This window comes from Dermacentor variabilis, chromosome 6 (genome assembly GCF_050947875.1).
Source record: "Dermacentor variabilis isolate Ectoservices chromosome 6, ASM5094787v1, whole genome shotgun sequence".
Lineage (NCBI taxonomy): Eukaryota > Metazoa > Arthropoda > Arachnida > Ixodida > Ixodidae > Dermacentor > Dermacentor variabilis.
In genome coordinates this window covers 63649180-63665059 of record NC_134573.1, presented here as the reverse complement: position 1 = coordinate 63665059, position 15880 = coordinate 63649180, and the positions used below count along the sequence as shown (strand labels likewise).

The 15880-nt window shown below is 44.7% G+C and overlaps 1 long non-coding RNA gene across 1 annotated transcript; it reads left to right on the top strand.

The window, feature by feature from the left end:
* Window positions 1-382: 382 nt before the first annotated feature.
* Window positions 383-14480, top strand: LOC142584186 (uncharacterized). The gene is made up of 3 exons (XR_012828720.1): window positions 383-437; window positions 13869-13983; window positions 14367-14480. It is a non-coding gene; the product is annotated as an uncharacterized LOC142584186 (long non-coding RNA).
* The last annotated feature ends 1400 nt before the right edge of the window (window positions 14481-15880 follow it).

The following is a 15880-nucleotide window of genomic DNA, read 5'->3' as shown; positions in this document are numbered from 1 at the left end:
TGAAGCATGGAGGCATGCCGATTGGCCAAGATCACTGGGTTTTGCAAAGGTGACATATTTTGTTACATCCGCTTATATTTTAAATGCTTGGACTGGATTGGCTAGATCCTTAGGTGATGATGAACTAGGTGAATTTTAATTGTGCTTCTAGTATTTACAGCAGAACTACAGAACATCGGCTATAGCACTTTGCTGGCTGCAACTTATTCAAGATAAACACAGAGCACAAAAAGAAATTTAAACGGTATTATTGAATCACATGTTCATTATGTATTGCGAAGTCAATGCATTGTTAACTGTTGGTAAGCTGTTCATTAACTCAAGTGTTTCATTCACTGTGTTGTTCTTCTTGCCCGTCTTTACTGCAAAAAACAACTGAGAGCCTTCCATATGCAAGGCGCAGCAGCCACCAGAGGCCTTGCAGATAAATGTTGAGTGTAAGTCCTTTCATCTGCAAAAGCACTGAGTCAAGGGAGGACAAAGTTGGAAGCACACGTTGCGCATCTAAAAGAGCTCAGAGGCTGGTAAAGCGATGTGGTGCTTTTCAAGCACTACTGCATGAACTTGAAGACAAGAAGCTTCGATCTGAGGAGGCTTGAAAGATTTTAAAGCTCATTTCCACCAGACACAGAGCAGGTTTCTCACAACGCTATTGGTACCATGAATCGCAAACCTCCTTGAGCTATTCCTTTGTATAATTGTAGCAAATGCATGCAAAGTTCAGTGTATTCACTAAAGTACAGATTGACAGGACGGTCCAGAGCAGCAGATGTCATGTATCTGTGTCAAACACACATGACCTCTTGAACATTGCACAAATATGAGATGAGTCACAGGATGCTCCACTGAGGCTGGATGAGATGTCCTCGCAATTGGGCTTGATGAAAGCAATGTTACAGGATACACTGCTTTTCGGACAAAGTGTGCAATAGCCTCCAGCAGCCACCAATGCATGCATATCCATGCTAATGCCATTGAGCATGCAAATTAAATGTGCTTCGGGGGTGCTTTCAACAGGGATGATATTTTGGAATGAAATTAGCTGCATTGCCAGGGAAAGCTTGGAAAAACTGACGTCAACAGAAGTGGCTGCTGTAACAAATTTTAATGGGTTTGTTTCAGACACTGCAATGGTCATGTCCTGGTGGAGACCTCGGCAGATTTAGCCAGCCTCAATACTAGCTTTCGATTGCTAAAGGATTAGGCCAATGAAACCTCATCATATTGCATGCTTTCTACTTCTATGCTATTCAGTGCATGCTTAGAGGAAGTATACAGGCTATCATACGGGGGAGGATGAGGAGTTAAGACCAGCGGCCAATATTTGAGCAACCTGCAGTTTGTAAATGACATTCACCCGTTAAGCAACGCTGGTTATGAAATGTAACAAATGATTGGGGACATTGGCCGAGAAACTGTAAGAGTAGGGCTGAAGGTTAATTTAATGCAAAAGCCAAACTTCATATACTCTATAGACTCAAAAGAAAATGAGAATTCATGACTGCCAGTCAGCCTCTAGAATCTGTGCAACAGTATGTCTATCTAGGCTAATTATTTGCTAGGGACTCTCATCGTGAGAAGGGAACTTACACAATAATAAAAACGACATGAGACTTCAATGATTCCTTCAGCTCCGAAATTACTGCGAGAGCAGCATTTTCCTACAGTGAAAATGAAATAACAGTGCTATGGTTGGTGTCTAAATTATGATACGTACATAAAAGCATCCAAATTTTTTAATACACCGAAATAATAATTCAGATAACTTCGAAGAAACAAATTTATTCTTCATTCTCAAAGTGTTTCAACACTGTAAGATGAGCTTTGTGGTCAGTGTAATGATTTATTACGAGTTCAGTGAAACAGTCATATATTGTGATTCTTCCATTTACCAGAACAACGGCAAGAAAATGACCTGTGTCAGTGGTATGGTGCTTTAAATGAGGTCCGCGATATGTCTGCACCCTGTCTGAAGTTCTGGCATCAAAGCATGTTCGTTTGTCAGCCTCAGCCAGTCATGTTAAATATTCTGGCTGGGGATTATTGTTCTTGCTGTTCACCTGAGCGCTGTAACCCATACCCACAGTGGCAGATTGGCTGCCATGAATTGGGTGGTTGAAAAAAATTGATAAGGACAAAGGAATTAACAATTCTGAAGTTGAAATTCCAAAATAATTATTGTAGGGCGAGGAAAAAAGGAAGGTAAAACAGAATTAATACATTACCAGCAGAAAAAGAAGAAAGAGGTTGCAGCACATATGGCAGGCATTGTGCACTGTCCTTCAAAAGAAAAGTGCACAATCGCCAAAACTGAATAGGGCTCAGGCTGTTACTTTCAGGCTCTTACAGATGAGATCTTACCTCTCCCCCAGAGCGCTTAGTTGGATAGACCCCAACTTCCCACAGTCGTGCTTCAAATGCGGACACGCATGCTGCGCCTTCGACCATATGCTCTGGCTATGCCTGTATAACGTGGGCTCCGAATTTCAATACAAGTCCGAATGGGACACCTTGCTGAAGAGCTTGGAATTCACGCACCAACTACAGTCCGTCAAGAAGGCCTGGGACGTCACAGAGAGTCACCACCTCCCAGTCCCGTCATGGGCGGAACAACCAACTTGATTGGGCAGCCTTCGGCTCACCTAAGTCATGTTTCCCAGGTCACTTCAATAAAGTTCTTGTCAATTGTCAATCACTGCATTCTACTGGTACAGAAACTATAGAGCTGTATATGTTCTATAGTTCCATTACCATATAGAAACTATATGGTAATGAAACAAACTATAGGCATAATGTTAATGAGCCAAAAAGCTGATGTGCATATTCGAGAGCAACTGGGCGTAGCCGAGTCTAGTTGGTATTAAGAGGAAAGGAAGGGAGATGGGCAGGACATGTTGTGAACAAGGCAGGTAACTAATAGTCTGTTAGAGTCGAAGAATGGGTGCCAAGAGAAGGGAAGAGCAGTCGAGTAGAGCAGAGAATTAGGTGGCGTAATAAAATTGGGAAATTTGTAGGCCTAAGATGTAATCAGCTGGGGCAAAGCTGAAGTGAATTGAGATCTCTGAAAGAGGTTTTCATCCTGCAGTGGGCGTAAATAGGCTGGCGATGGTGATGCTTGCTACACAGCAACCCTTAAGAACTGTTTAGGAATAGTAAGCGACATTGTGGATCGTGAAGACATTCAGCTAAAATGGACCTGAAAATAAAGGCCAACAAAGCTTTCTTGTGCCTTTTCATGAGAAACAAGCTCAGAAAGGCACACTGTGAATACAAGGAACAAGAAATTAAAGGTCATCTTGTTGTACAAGCGAGCATCCTAGACATTAGCGAGTCTATGCTTGTGTTGCTGGCATTTAAGGGTGCGTATATAAATGTAGCATTTGTTTTCAAAAAGTTTTTCCATCTGGCTTAAAGCAATTCACTCAGTCATGCATATGGCTCCTAAGAGAGTAGAAAAGCATTGTTTTCAAAAACGTCTTTTCTGGAGAGCAAGAAATGTATTTGCCAATTGAAATACCTGAAGGGGGAGCCACTGATAGCAAAAGAAAGAACTGAACTTTAAAGGCCCGTTTGTATGCATGCATAGTGTTATGGCGTTCTTTGATATAGTGGTGATAAGGGAACTTCTGAGGCACCTTGCACACAAAAAGCCTCAAGATCATCCTGCAAATTTTTGATTGATTTAGGTAAATAATTTCATTCAGGAGTAACCTATCTCTCAGTCCAAAAACAGTTTAGAAGTTGTTGCTCTAGAAAATAAAGGTTCTACGGTTCTGAAAATGCTTGCAACATAACGCAACACTTCGATTGTTGCCCCATATCGAAAAATTACTGTTTAATAAATATTCGGCCGCTTTTCGAGGTAACCGCTGCATATGTATAAACTATCGAGGTTGAGCCCTGCGTTGCGGCATAAAAAACTAGGTCCTTAAAAATGGGTTGTCAGTCCCATCATAGTGTTCAGCCTCATTATTCATCCACACGTGCTCATTTATCTCTAGCAATATGGCCGGCACCGGCTTCACTCTATCCCGTCCGAGTCCTTCAATACTTCAGCCGTCGTATGGTGGCTTCTATAGCTACTGGTATGGTGGCTGGAAACCACAATATGAGTGGCGTCTTGAGGAATGTGCGGCATCGCGCGATTACAGCTCAAACGGCACGAGTGCCCTCAGACGAAGGTATCATGGAAAGTGTATCTAAGTCCAGCAATACTTTTATTATTATTAGTTATTTACTTCATTAAATTATTTATTTATTGCCGCATACCGACCGCAGCGAAAGTGTTTACGATCCACATCTGTTTGCCCAGAGGGCTCCACCAGCGAAGCGCCATTTGGGTTAGTAAGATCTTGATGAGGCATTTTCACGAGGCTAGTTCGTTGGCTAGCTATTTCTTTTACCGACAAGGCAAGAGAGGGAGCGCTTACACATTTATCTCCTTCCTTTCTAATGTACTAAGCTTCTGTTATTTCCCTTTCCCTATATGTTTCTTTTTCACATATGGGAGTGCGATTTGGGGATCTACTAGGTGGCAGGTGCAACCAGCACGTTTCAAAGCAGTTGCTACACGTCCGTTCACATCACACGCCGATTCTTGCTGGCTACCATGTTGTCTTATTGAACCATCACTCGAGCATAGCCCTTGAATTAAGTTTCTTATGCGTTCACTGTCCCTACTGTAACTCTTGGCAACGAGTAAAAAGCAAAGAAGTCAAAAACATGAGTTCTTTCGACCACCAGAACGTCTCTCTATGGCGCACACCCGAGGGACTACTCCCCGAGAAGCCGTTGACTACGGTACCGCTCCAGCAGAATTCGTTGCCAGATCTTTGGTGTGAAGTCTGCTCAGCGTTGGATGGCGTAATGGAACAAGCCTGGGCGCTTTATGGCACCAGCAGCCTCATGTCAAAACCGTTGGCGGCGTTAGCTGAAGACAGGACAGCGACAATGCGTAGTCAGCATCTCACGGCCGCAAGGCAGACAGTCAACGCACTGAACGCTCTATGTGAGTGCATCCACAGCAGCAGAAGGCAAATGGGTGCCCTACAGCGTACGACACCGTATCGTGTACGCATGAAGCCAGTGTCGCCTAATTGCAGAAGCGCTTCAACGCTGTCCCAAGGCACTGAAATAGCGCGAGGAGCATTTTCCCGGTGTTGCGGCAATGGGGACATAAATCAATTGGCTGCGCTCGAGGACAAGTTTTTAATGCTTATCGCGCACTACGGCTCATCAAGCGAGTCTGCCAAGCCGAAAGCAAGCCAGCACACCTCAACCCCCACCACAAGGCTTGACGAGAGTTGTGAAGGCTCACGTATTCACAGTGAGTTGAACGTGAGTGTCTTCTCGGCGATGACCATCGGCGACAGCACCGTGACTACCACTATCGACCGTTCCAGAATGTTAGCTTAAGAGGACTGCCAGGCCGATGTCGACGACCGAGAAGACTGCTCCGCCAGCGAGGACGTGTTCGCGACGTTCACCGAGACCTCAATTCGATTGATTCCCACTTCTCCGTCGATTGATGATGCAGCCTTGCCTATGCATTTATTAAATGACTAAAAATCTTTCTCATGCCACTTTTTTTGCATACTACCTAACTGGTCGTAAATTGTTGTGCCGAACTTGCAGAGCGAGGGCTGGTCATCCAAATCATTTGATTGCACTAAAACCACTAGGACGTAGAGCTTGCCGGTGCAAGATGGTTTGAGTTGGTCCAGTTAGAAGTAATTGGACCCATGCTTGAACTCAGCTGACATCACTGGAACCAGTTCTTGGAATAATAATTTGGGCACACATCATACTTAGAGCCAAATTTTGTGGAATATTATTATGAATTTCAGACGTGGAAGGTGCATCCCCGTTATTAAACCCAACCAGTGCCACAGTTTTCCTTTCTTCATTATCACCGTATATTAACCAGCCATACAGCATATCATCTTTAAGGAAGGTGTGTTGCTAATAAGGACAACTCGTCTTGCTGGCTTTGGCATTGCACTGCTACGTCCGAGGGTGCGGTATCAAATCTGGGTCGTCGTGGCCTCATTTCGCAGGGGGCCAATAAGGACACACAATACGATTGCTGCTGGGATGTTTGCCTGTAGAATTTAATTTAGGTTTGCAAGTTATGTACGACGTGTATTTCCAGCCGCATCTTTTCTGCCTACAGGAACAAATCACTGGGCCTCAGAATGAAGAAGCACGTGTTGAATGCAAATTTCAGTTTTGAAGGACAATGCTAGAGATGGAGAGAAAGCATTTTATTGCAAAGCACATTCCTGCTGGGATGTGTGTAGTTGGGCACATGCTAATCCAATGAAGAATTGAAAGGCCTCAAGAGGGGCTCAAGAAACAAAGAAAGCAAAACAGACGTTAGAAATGTTGATTAGGTACTTAAGTGTGAAATAAAGTTCAATGTAAAATATAACCCTTGAAGGCCACACAACATAAATACCCCCAAAAAATTTATTTTCAACCAAAATGTGCAAAATACATTGCAACCCCAGAAAAGAAAAAAAATCTTTGGGGAACTTTCAACAATAGGGGAGCAACACCAGGCAAAAAAGTGGAAGTGGGCTTCTCCCCAGGTCATCTATGGCTTCATTTGTAACTTGTACACATAGCTTTCCATCACATGTGAACCATTGGTGTACACTGCATTTGCTTCGTGTTATGTGTTTGATGATGCATGTAGTCCGAGATCTCACGTCGGTTGTTCCCTCTGACTGTGCTTTCAAATGAAACCGAGCCATGTGGAAAACTTCTTCATCCTCTGTTCCTTCTTGCAACCAAGAAATGATGCTAGCTGCCTGTCATTCAGTGTCGGCCGAAGGCAATTGGTCAGAAACTCTCTAGTGAAAACCGAAACTTTGCACGCAAGAAATTTATTTTGGCGACGCTGTATATGGCTAGTGTTCCCAGCATTTTTTTTCTCGGTCAACAACATATATCATCATCAATGGCCTATACAACTGTAAGCAAACAAGAAATGTAATGGCTCATAGCCCAGTACGGCAGAAGCTACAAGCCCTAAGCAAAGTGAAGCGAACACTGCTTAGATTCTTTGGAATCGTGTATGCAAGATAGAGAACGGCGAGTTGAAAACTGTCGTCATCAATGGCTCATACCCTCGTAAACAAAAAATAAAAAAAATGGCTCAAACCCCTGTAAGGCAGAGGCTACAATCACTCTGCAAAGTAAAACGAACAGTAAATACACATTCTTTAGGATCACGCATCCAACATACAGAACAGCATACGTCTCAATAGAGAACAAGCTCAAAAAAGCATCAGAACCACATAAGTGATGATAAGACCATCGTGATAGCAATGCGCAGCACGTAATGCTACAAACTACAAACATACAAACTTTCAATAGGGCTTGTTCTAAATACGCCAGTGGCCAGGCGGATTCCCAGATGGTGAACGGGGTCTAACATCTTTAGCGTGCTCGGGGCGGCAGAGTGATATACTACGGCACCAGAGTCTATTCGTGATCGAACTAGGCTCCTGTAAAGATTCCACAGGCACTTCCTGTCGCTACCCCATGTTGTGTGGGATAGGATTTTAGGTAGGTTCATTGTTTTTAGACATTTTGTTTTTAGACATTTTATGTGTGGAATGAAAGTAAGCTTGGAGTCAAGTATAACACCTAGAAATGTGTGCTCTTTGTTAAAAGGAATTTCTTGTCCACCCAGTTCAAGAAAAGGATCTGGGACCAGGCCTCTCTTTCTTGTGAACAGAATATAGGAAATGGAATATAGGAATATAGAAAATGTAAATAGGAATATAGAAAATGTAAATGCGGCGGAATGTATACTGAACAAATGGTGATGGTTTTGTGAGCTAAAACGGTGACAGCAACGGCTTCTATGTGAGTGTTAATGGGAACTTCTCTGGCTGCTATACCACCTGGCAGGACAATGGCTACACCACCTGAGAGCCGGTTCGCCTGAGTACGGTCGCGCCGTACAACAGTGAAACCTTTCAAAATGTTTTTGTGTTTTTCGCCTAGGTTGGTTTCCTGTAAGCACAGGGCCACAGGAGAGAAGTTTATTAGCAGGTCTTTTATGTCACCTAAGTTATGTAAGAGACCTCTACAATTCCAATGGATCATAAAAGCCATTATAAAATTGAAAGGTAAAAAGTGATATTAACGAGTGAATGGGAGATAAGAAAGATGTTAGGTGACATGGATGTGAAGAAGGCAGATACAAACAGAGCGATAACCGTTAGGTTATCGCCTTCTTATTTTGAGTTGTTATTGGGATTTTGTCCCTCTTACCGCGCTCGAGGGAGCGCTTGTCCTTCGGTGTCGAGGACACCGGGGTTTTTGTTTCGACCTCCATTGCTCTCTCTGAGGCGCTGGAGGACCGAGAGTTTGGCGCCGAGACACGTGTCTCGGGCCTTGGAGTTCGCTTGATCTTAGGACCCTGCGGGACTGGTGTCTGCAGGGCCGTTGAAGAGGGCGGAGCAGTACTGACTGCTTCCACCACGGGGGCGGGAGGAGTCACTGCGGCACCACTGCGCGTGGGCTCGGAGGACTCCGGAGGCCTTTGTGACGCTGCCCCCGCCTGCGTCACTTCGGCATAACTTCTTCGGGGAAGGTACGACAGTCTTTTTCTGGCTTCGAAGAACGAGATTTTTTCTTTAACAGTTAGTGCAATGACTTCTTTTTCTTTTTTCCAGCAAGGGCAGGACCGCGAATAAGCTGGGTGATCTCCCTTGCAGTTAACACAATGTGGCGAAGAAGTGCAATTCTCTGATTGGTGATCGTTGGAGCTGCATTTAGCACAAGTTGTTTGTCCTCGGCATGCATGTGAAGCATGTCCAAATCTTTGACACTTAAAACACCGTCTGGGATTCGGGATATACGGTCTCACATTGACTTTGACATAACCTGCATCGAGTGAAGTGGGCATTACGCTTGTTCCGAAGGTGAGTATAACATGTTTGGTGGGGATTTCTTGATCGTTTCGTCGGATTACTATTCTTTGTACTTTGGTGACATTTTGTTCCTGGAAACCTTCCAGCAGTTCCTCGTCGCTTAAACCAATGAAGTCTTCTTCAGATATTACTCCCCTGCTTGTATTAAGTGTTCTGTGGGCTGAAACAGTCACTGTCGCTTCGCCAATACTGGTAAGTTCAGAGAGCTTATCTGCTTGATCTTTGTTATTCAGTTCTAGGAGGAGGTCCCCGCTAGACATTTTGGATGCTTTGTATGTTGGTCCGATTTTGTCTTTCAGACACTTCGCTACCAGGAAAGGAGAGAGTTTCCTTACCGGAATGTTTCTTTCACTATGCACTACATAGTACTTTGGAAATGTTGGGGCGTTGCTTTGGAAGGAAAATTGAAATGGTACTTCGGTGCGGCATCTCACCAGACGCCGATCATAAACAACAGAGGCTTGCGCTGCCATAGGAAAATGTGTATGTTCGGCAACAGCGCCGACCGCCCACCACGGAGCCCAACGAGGGGACGCGGCACAGCTTGTGTACAAGCCTGCACGACGCCAGCCGTACGCCATCACTATAACCCAATATGGTGTACCCAAGGTAGGATATCCAAACAAGGTTAACCCTTGCCGCCGTGGAGAAAGGAAGTAAATGGAAGAGAGAAGAAGACAGGAAAGATGTAAACTGAGAGATAAAGACGAAGGTTTGAGAAGAGAGAGACAGGAAAAGGCGACTACCGATTTACTCCGGGTGGGTCAGTCCGGGGGTGCCGTCTACGTGAAGCAGAGGCCAAAGAGGCGTGTTGCCTCCGCCGGGGGGCCTTAAAGGTCCGAACACCCGGCATCGGCTCAACCCCCAGGATCCCTCTTTCCCCGGACACGGCTAAGCCGCGCACGGCTACACGCGGGAGGGTCCAACCCTCGTGTGCTCGGGTACGTGGTGTCGCCACACACCAAACGCCTGCTGACGCAGACGCCCCTGCGGGGCTTTTTTTAGATGATGGTTCGGGGGTATATAAATAAAACAGACAGTGATTAATTTATTAAAAAGAATGGCCCGAACTACCACTGCCTCAAGGGTCGTCTGAAGGGCGACGTGTCGGCAAGCTACCGCCTTGTCCGCTATTACTGCTACTCCGCCAGAGGCGTTGGCCTCATCGCGGTCTCTTCGGAAGATGAAGTAATTGCGAAGAAAGTTCTTGTTTGGAAGTTTCATAAGTGTCTCCTGAACACACAGCAACTTGGGATTGTGTTTGTGCAGTAGTTCTCTAATGTCGTCGAGCTTATTTAGAAGTCCTCCTACATTCCACTATAGTATTTGTGTATCCATTATGTTATTTGTGTTTAGTGCTGTGTGTTTAAGACACGAGGATTAGCTCACGAGACTTGTTCAGGCGCCGTGACGGGAGTTTTGTCTCTTTTGGAGCAATCGAGAGTGCCTCGCCGCTCCTTAGGCGCTGGTAGCGCCGTCTTGCTGGAGGTTGTGTCCATCGCCTCTAGCGAGGCGTTGGACACGCGCTCTTCGGAGCGCTTTGTTTGGCGTGAAGGCCTCGGCACGTTGGACGAGGCCTTTAAGACCACCTGCCCGGAGGTAGATGGTCACTCCTACTGAGTTGCCGTAGCAGCGCTAGCTGCAGCCGCAGGAAGGGGGGGGCGGATGGCGTCACTGCCGCCTCACTGGGTGTGGGTCAGACAGCCTCCGGAGAACGTTGTGGCGCTGCCCCCTGACGCGCCACTTCGGTAAATATGTTCTTGGGCAGGTAGGATATCCGCCTGCGTGCCTCCTTGAAAGTTATGTTTTCTTTTACTTTTATCGTCACAATCTTTCTTTTTTTCTTTTTTCCAGGATGGTCACGACCGCGAGTAAGCAGCGTGCTCCCCTTCACAGTTTACACAATGTAGAAAGTTTTCACAAGATTTAGAGGTTTGGTCACGAGCACTGCATTTCGCATAGGTTTGGCGGCCTCGGCATCTCTATGAACTGTGACCGAAGCGCTCGCATTTGAAACAACGCAGGGGATTAGGAACATATGCGCGAACACGGAGCTTGATATACCCGGCCTCGATGGATTCGGGCAGAACACTTGTGCCAAAAGTAAGTATCAGATGTTTGGTCTGTATTTCCTTATTATCACGCCTCATCTTAATTCGCTCAACGTTTATGACGTTCTGCTCACTGAAGCCCTCCAAGAGCTCAGCCTCAGTCAGCTCCAAGAGCTCATCATCGGAGACAACGCCACGGGTGGTATACATGGTACAATGAGGAGTTGCTGTTACTTTCGCGTCACCAAATGAAACTAGATTGGGTAGCTTTTCATATTGTTTCTGGTTGCGGAGCTCCAAGAGGAGATCGCCGCTTGCCATTCTGGATGCTTTTTAGCCTGTACCAAAAATTTGGGTAAGAGATTTGGACACGAGGAATAGTGACATTGTTCGCAAGGGTTTGTCTGGTGTTTCGGAATGCACTACATGGAAACGAGGAAAAGTTTCTTTTTGACGGGCAAAAATTCGAAGACTTCATCGCTGCGCCCCCTCTTGAGAGAGCGATCAGGTAATGGGGGAAGGAAGAAGCCATAAGAGATTGTAATTTCGGCAGTAACGCCAGCCGCCCACCGTGGTGTCCTACAAGGGGACGTTGCAGGACCTGTGAAACACGGCCTGCAAACGCCAGCTGTACATTACCACTATAACCAAATATGATATAACCTAGGTTGGCTATTGGTTACACAAGGTTAACCCCTGCTGCCTGGAAAAATTGTAAGTAAAGAGAAGCCAGGAGGAGACAGGAAAGATGGAAGGTGAGAGAAAGACGAAGGTTGGAGGGAGAGGGAGAGACAGGAAAAGGCAACTACCGATTTCCCCCACGCGGGTCAGTCCGGGGATGCCGTCTACGTGAAGCACAGACCAAAGAGGTGTGTTGCCTCCACCGGGGGGGCTTAAAGGTCCGAAACCCGGCACCGGCTCAACCCCCAGGATCCCCCTTCCCCCGGACACGGCTAAGCCGCGCACGGTTAAACGCGGGAGGGTCCAACCCTCGTGTGCTCGGGTACGTGGTGTCGCAACACACCAAACGCCTGCTGACGCAGACGCCCCTGCGGGGACTTCAATATTTAATGTTTCGACCGGATTGGCTAGATGCTTAGGTGATTATGAACAAGGTGAATTTTAATTGTGCTTCCAGATTTCACAGCAGAACATCGACTATAGCACTTTGCTTGGTGCAACTAATTCAAAATAAACACAGAGCACAAAAGGTCATGTAAAAGATATAATTGAATCACCATGTTGATTACGTATCGTGAAGTCAACGCATTGTTAACGGTTAATAAGCTGTACTTTAACTGAAGTGTTTCATTCACTGTTTTATTCTTCTTGCCCGTCTTTACTGCAAGAAAAAAGTGAGAGCCTTCTATATGCAAGGTGCGGGAACCACCCGAGACCTTCCCCATAAACGTTGAGTCTAAGTCCTGTCACCTGCAAAAGAACTGAGTCAAGGGAAGACAAAGGTAGAAGCATATGTATAGCATCAAACAGAGCTCAGAGGCTGGTAAAGCGATGTGGTGCTTTTCAAGCACTAATGCATGTACTTGAAAACGGAAGCTTCGGTCTGAAGAGGCCTGAAAGATTTTGAAGCTCGTTTCCACCACATACAGAGCAGCTCTCGCACAATGCTATTGGTACAATGAATGGCAAACTTCTCCTTGACTTATTCCTTTGCATGCATTTGCTACAATTATACAAAGTTCAATGTATTACGTTGAAGTACAGATTGACAGAATGGTCTAGAGCAGCAGATAGCATGTATCTGTGTGAAACACACATGCCCTCCTGAACTTTGCACAAATACGAGATGATTCACAGTATGCTCCGCTGAGGCTGGACGCGATGCCCTCCCAATTGGGCTCGATGAAATCAATGTTACAGGATACAATGCTTTTGGGACGAAATGTGCAGCAGCCTCCAGCAGCCACCAATGCATGCATATCCGTGCTGACGCCATTGAGCATGCAAACTAAATGTGCCTCTGGGGTGCTTTCAACACGGATGATATTTTGGAATGAAATTGGCTGAGTTGACAAGGGAGAGCTTGGAAAAACTGACGTCAAGAGAGGTTGCTTCTGTAACAAATTTTAATAGGGTTGTTTGAGACACCGTAATGGTCATGTCCTGGTGGAGACCTGAGCAGATTTAGCCAGACTCAATACTAGCTTTGAATTGCTAAAGGACAAGGCCAATGAAACCTCATCATATTGCATGCTTGCTACTTCTACGATATTCAGTGCATGTTTAGAGGAAGTATTCAGGCTATCACAAGGGGAAGGTTGAGGAGTTAGGACCAGCGGCAAATAATTGAGCCACCTGCACTTTGTAAATGGCATTGACCCGTTAAGAAACACTGGTTATGAATCGTAACAAATGATTGGGGACTTAAGCCGAGACAGTGTAAGAGTAGAACCGAAGGTTAATTTAATGCAAAAAACAAACATTATATGCTCAATGGACTTACAAGAAAATGAGAATTCATGACTGGCAGTCAGCCTCTAGAATCTGTGCAACAGTGTGTCTTTCTAGGCTAATTATTTGCTAGGGAATAATAAAATACTAATAAAACAATAATAAAAATGACATCAGACTTCAATGATTCTTTCAGCTCCGAACTTACCGCGACAGCGCCATTTTCCCACAGTGAAAATGAAACGATAACAGTGCTATGGTTGGTGTCTGATGATACATACATAAAGCATCCAAATTTTGTAATATAAAGAAGTAATGACTCAGATAACATTAACAAACAAATTTATTTTTCGTTTTCGAAGTGTTTCAACACTGTAAGGTGAGCTTTGTGGTCAGTGTAATGAGTTGTTATATGTTCATTGAAACAGTCATATTTTCTGATTCTTCCATTTAGCAGGACACCGGCCAGAAAATGACCTGTGTCAGCAGTACGGTGTTTGAAATGGGGTCCACGATATGTCTGCACCCTGTCTGAAGTTCCGGCATCAAAGCATGTTCGCTTGTAAGCCTCGGTAAGTCATTATAAAAATCCTGGCTGGGGAATATGGTTCTTCCTGTTCACCTGAGTGTTGTGACCCATACCCATAATTGGAGATTAGCTGCCATGAATTCAGTGGTTATAATGAAATGGATAAAGACAAGGCAATTAAGAATTCGAAAGTTGATATTCCAAAATTAATATTCTAGGGTAAGGAAAAAAGTAAGGTAAAAACACAATAGTACCTTACCTGAAGAAAAAGAAAAAAGAGGTTGCAGCACATATGGCAGGCATTACCAAAACAGGACAGGCAGTTTACCACTGCCCTTCAAAAGAAAAGTGCACATTCACCAAAACTGAATAGGGCTCAAGCTGTTACTTTCAGGCTCTTACAGATGAGATCGTACCTCACCCCAGGGCACTTAGTTGGACAGACCCCAACTACCCACAGTCGTGCTTCAAATGCGGTCACGCATGCTGTTCCTTGGACCACATGCTCTGGCTATGCCTGTATAATGTGGGCTCCGAACTTCAATACAAGTCCAAGTGGCACACCTTCTGAAGAGCTCGGAATTCACGCACCAACTACAGTCAGTCCAGAGGATCTGGCAAGTCACAGAGAGTCACCACCTCCCAGTCCCGTCGAGGGCAGAACCACCAACTTTATAGAGGAGCCTTCGGCTCCCCCAGGTCATATTTCTCAGGCCACTTCAATAAAGTTCTTGCCAATTGTCAATCACTGTATTCTACTGGTACAGAAACTATAGAACTGTATATGTTCTATAGTTCTATTAGCATATAGAAACTATATGGTAATTGAACAGGAACTATAGAAATAATTTTAATGAGACAAAAAGCTAATGTGTATATTCGAGAGCGACTGAGGGTAGCCGAGTCTAGTTGGTATTAAGAGGAAAGAAAGGGAGCTGGGCAGGACATGTAATAGATAAGGCCGGTGACCAACAGTCTATTAGTGTCAAAGAATGAGTGCCAAGAGAAGGGAAGTACAGTCGAGTAGGGCAGAGAATTGGGTGGTGTAATAAAATTGGGAAATTTGCAGGCCTAAGATGTAATCAGCTGGTGCAACGCTGGAGTGAATTGAGGTCTCTGGGAGAGGCTTTCATCCTGCAGTGGGCATAAATAGGCTGACGATAGTGATGCTTGTTACACAACAAACCTTAGGAACTGTTCGTGAATAGTAAGCGACATTGTGGATCGTAAGGACATTCAGGTAAAATGGACCTGAATATAAAGGCCAACAAAGCTTTCTTGTGGTACAAGAGCCTTTTCTTGAGAAACAAGCTGAGAAAGGCACACTGTGAATACAAGGAGCAAGAAATTAAAGGCCATCTTGTTGTACAAGACAGCATCCTAGACAATAGCAAGTTTTTGCTTGTGTTGCTGGTATTTAAGGGTGCAGACATAAAGGTAGCATTTGTTTTCAATAAGTTTTACAATCCGGCTGAAAGCAATTCATTCACTTAGTCAGGCATATGACTCCCATGAGAATAGAAAAGCATTGTTTTCAAAAACATCTGCTCTGAAGTACAAAAAATGCATTTGGCAATTTAAATACCTGAAAGGAGAGCCACTGATAGCAAAAAAAAAGAACTGAACTTTAAAGGCCCGTTTGTATCCATGCATAGTGTTATGGCGTTCTTTGATGTAGTGCTGATAAGGGAACTCCAAGACCATCCTGTAAATTTTTGGATGATGTACGCAAATAATTATATTCAAAAGTAACTTATCTGTCAGTCCGAAAACAGTTTAGAAATTGTTGCTCTAGCAAATAAAGGTTCTACGATTCTGGAAATCCTTCCAACATAACGCAACACTTCGATTGTTGTCCAGATCGAGAATTTCTCTGTAATAAATATGTGGCCGCTTTTGGAGGTAACCGCTCCAGATGTATACACTATCGAGGGTGAGTG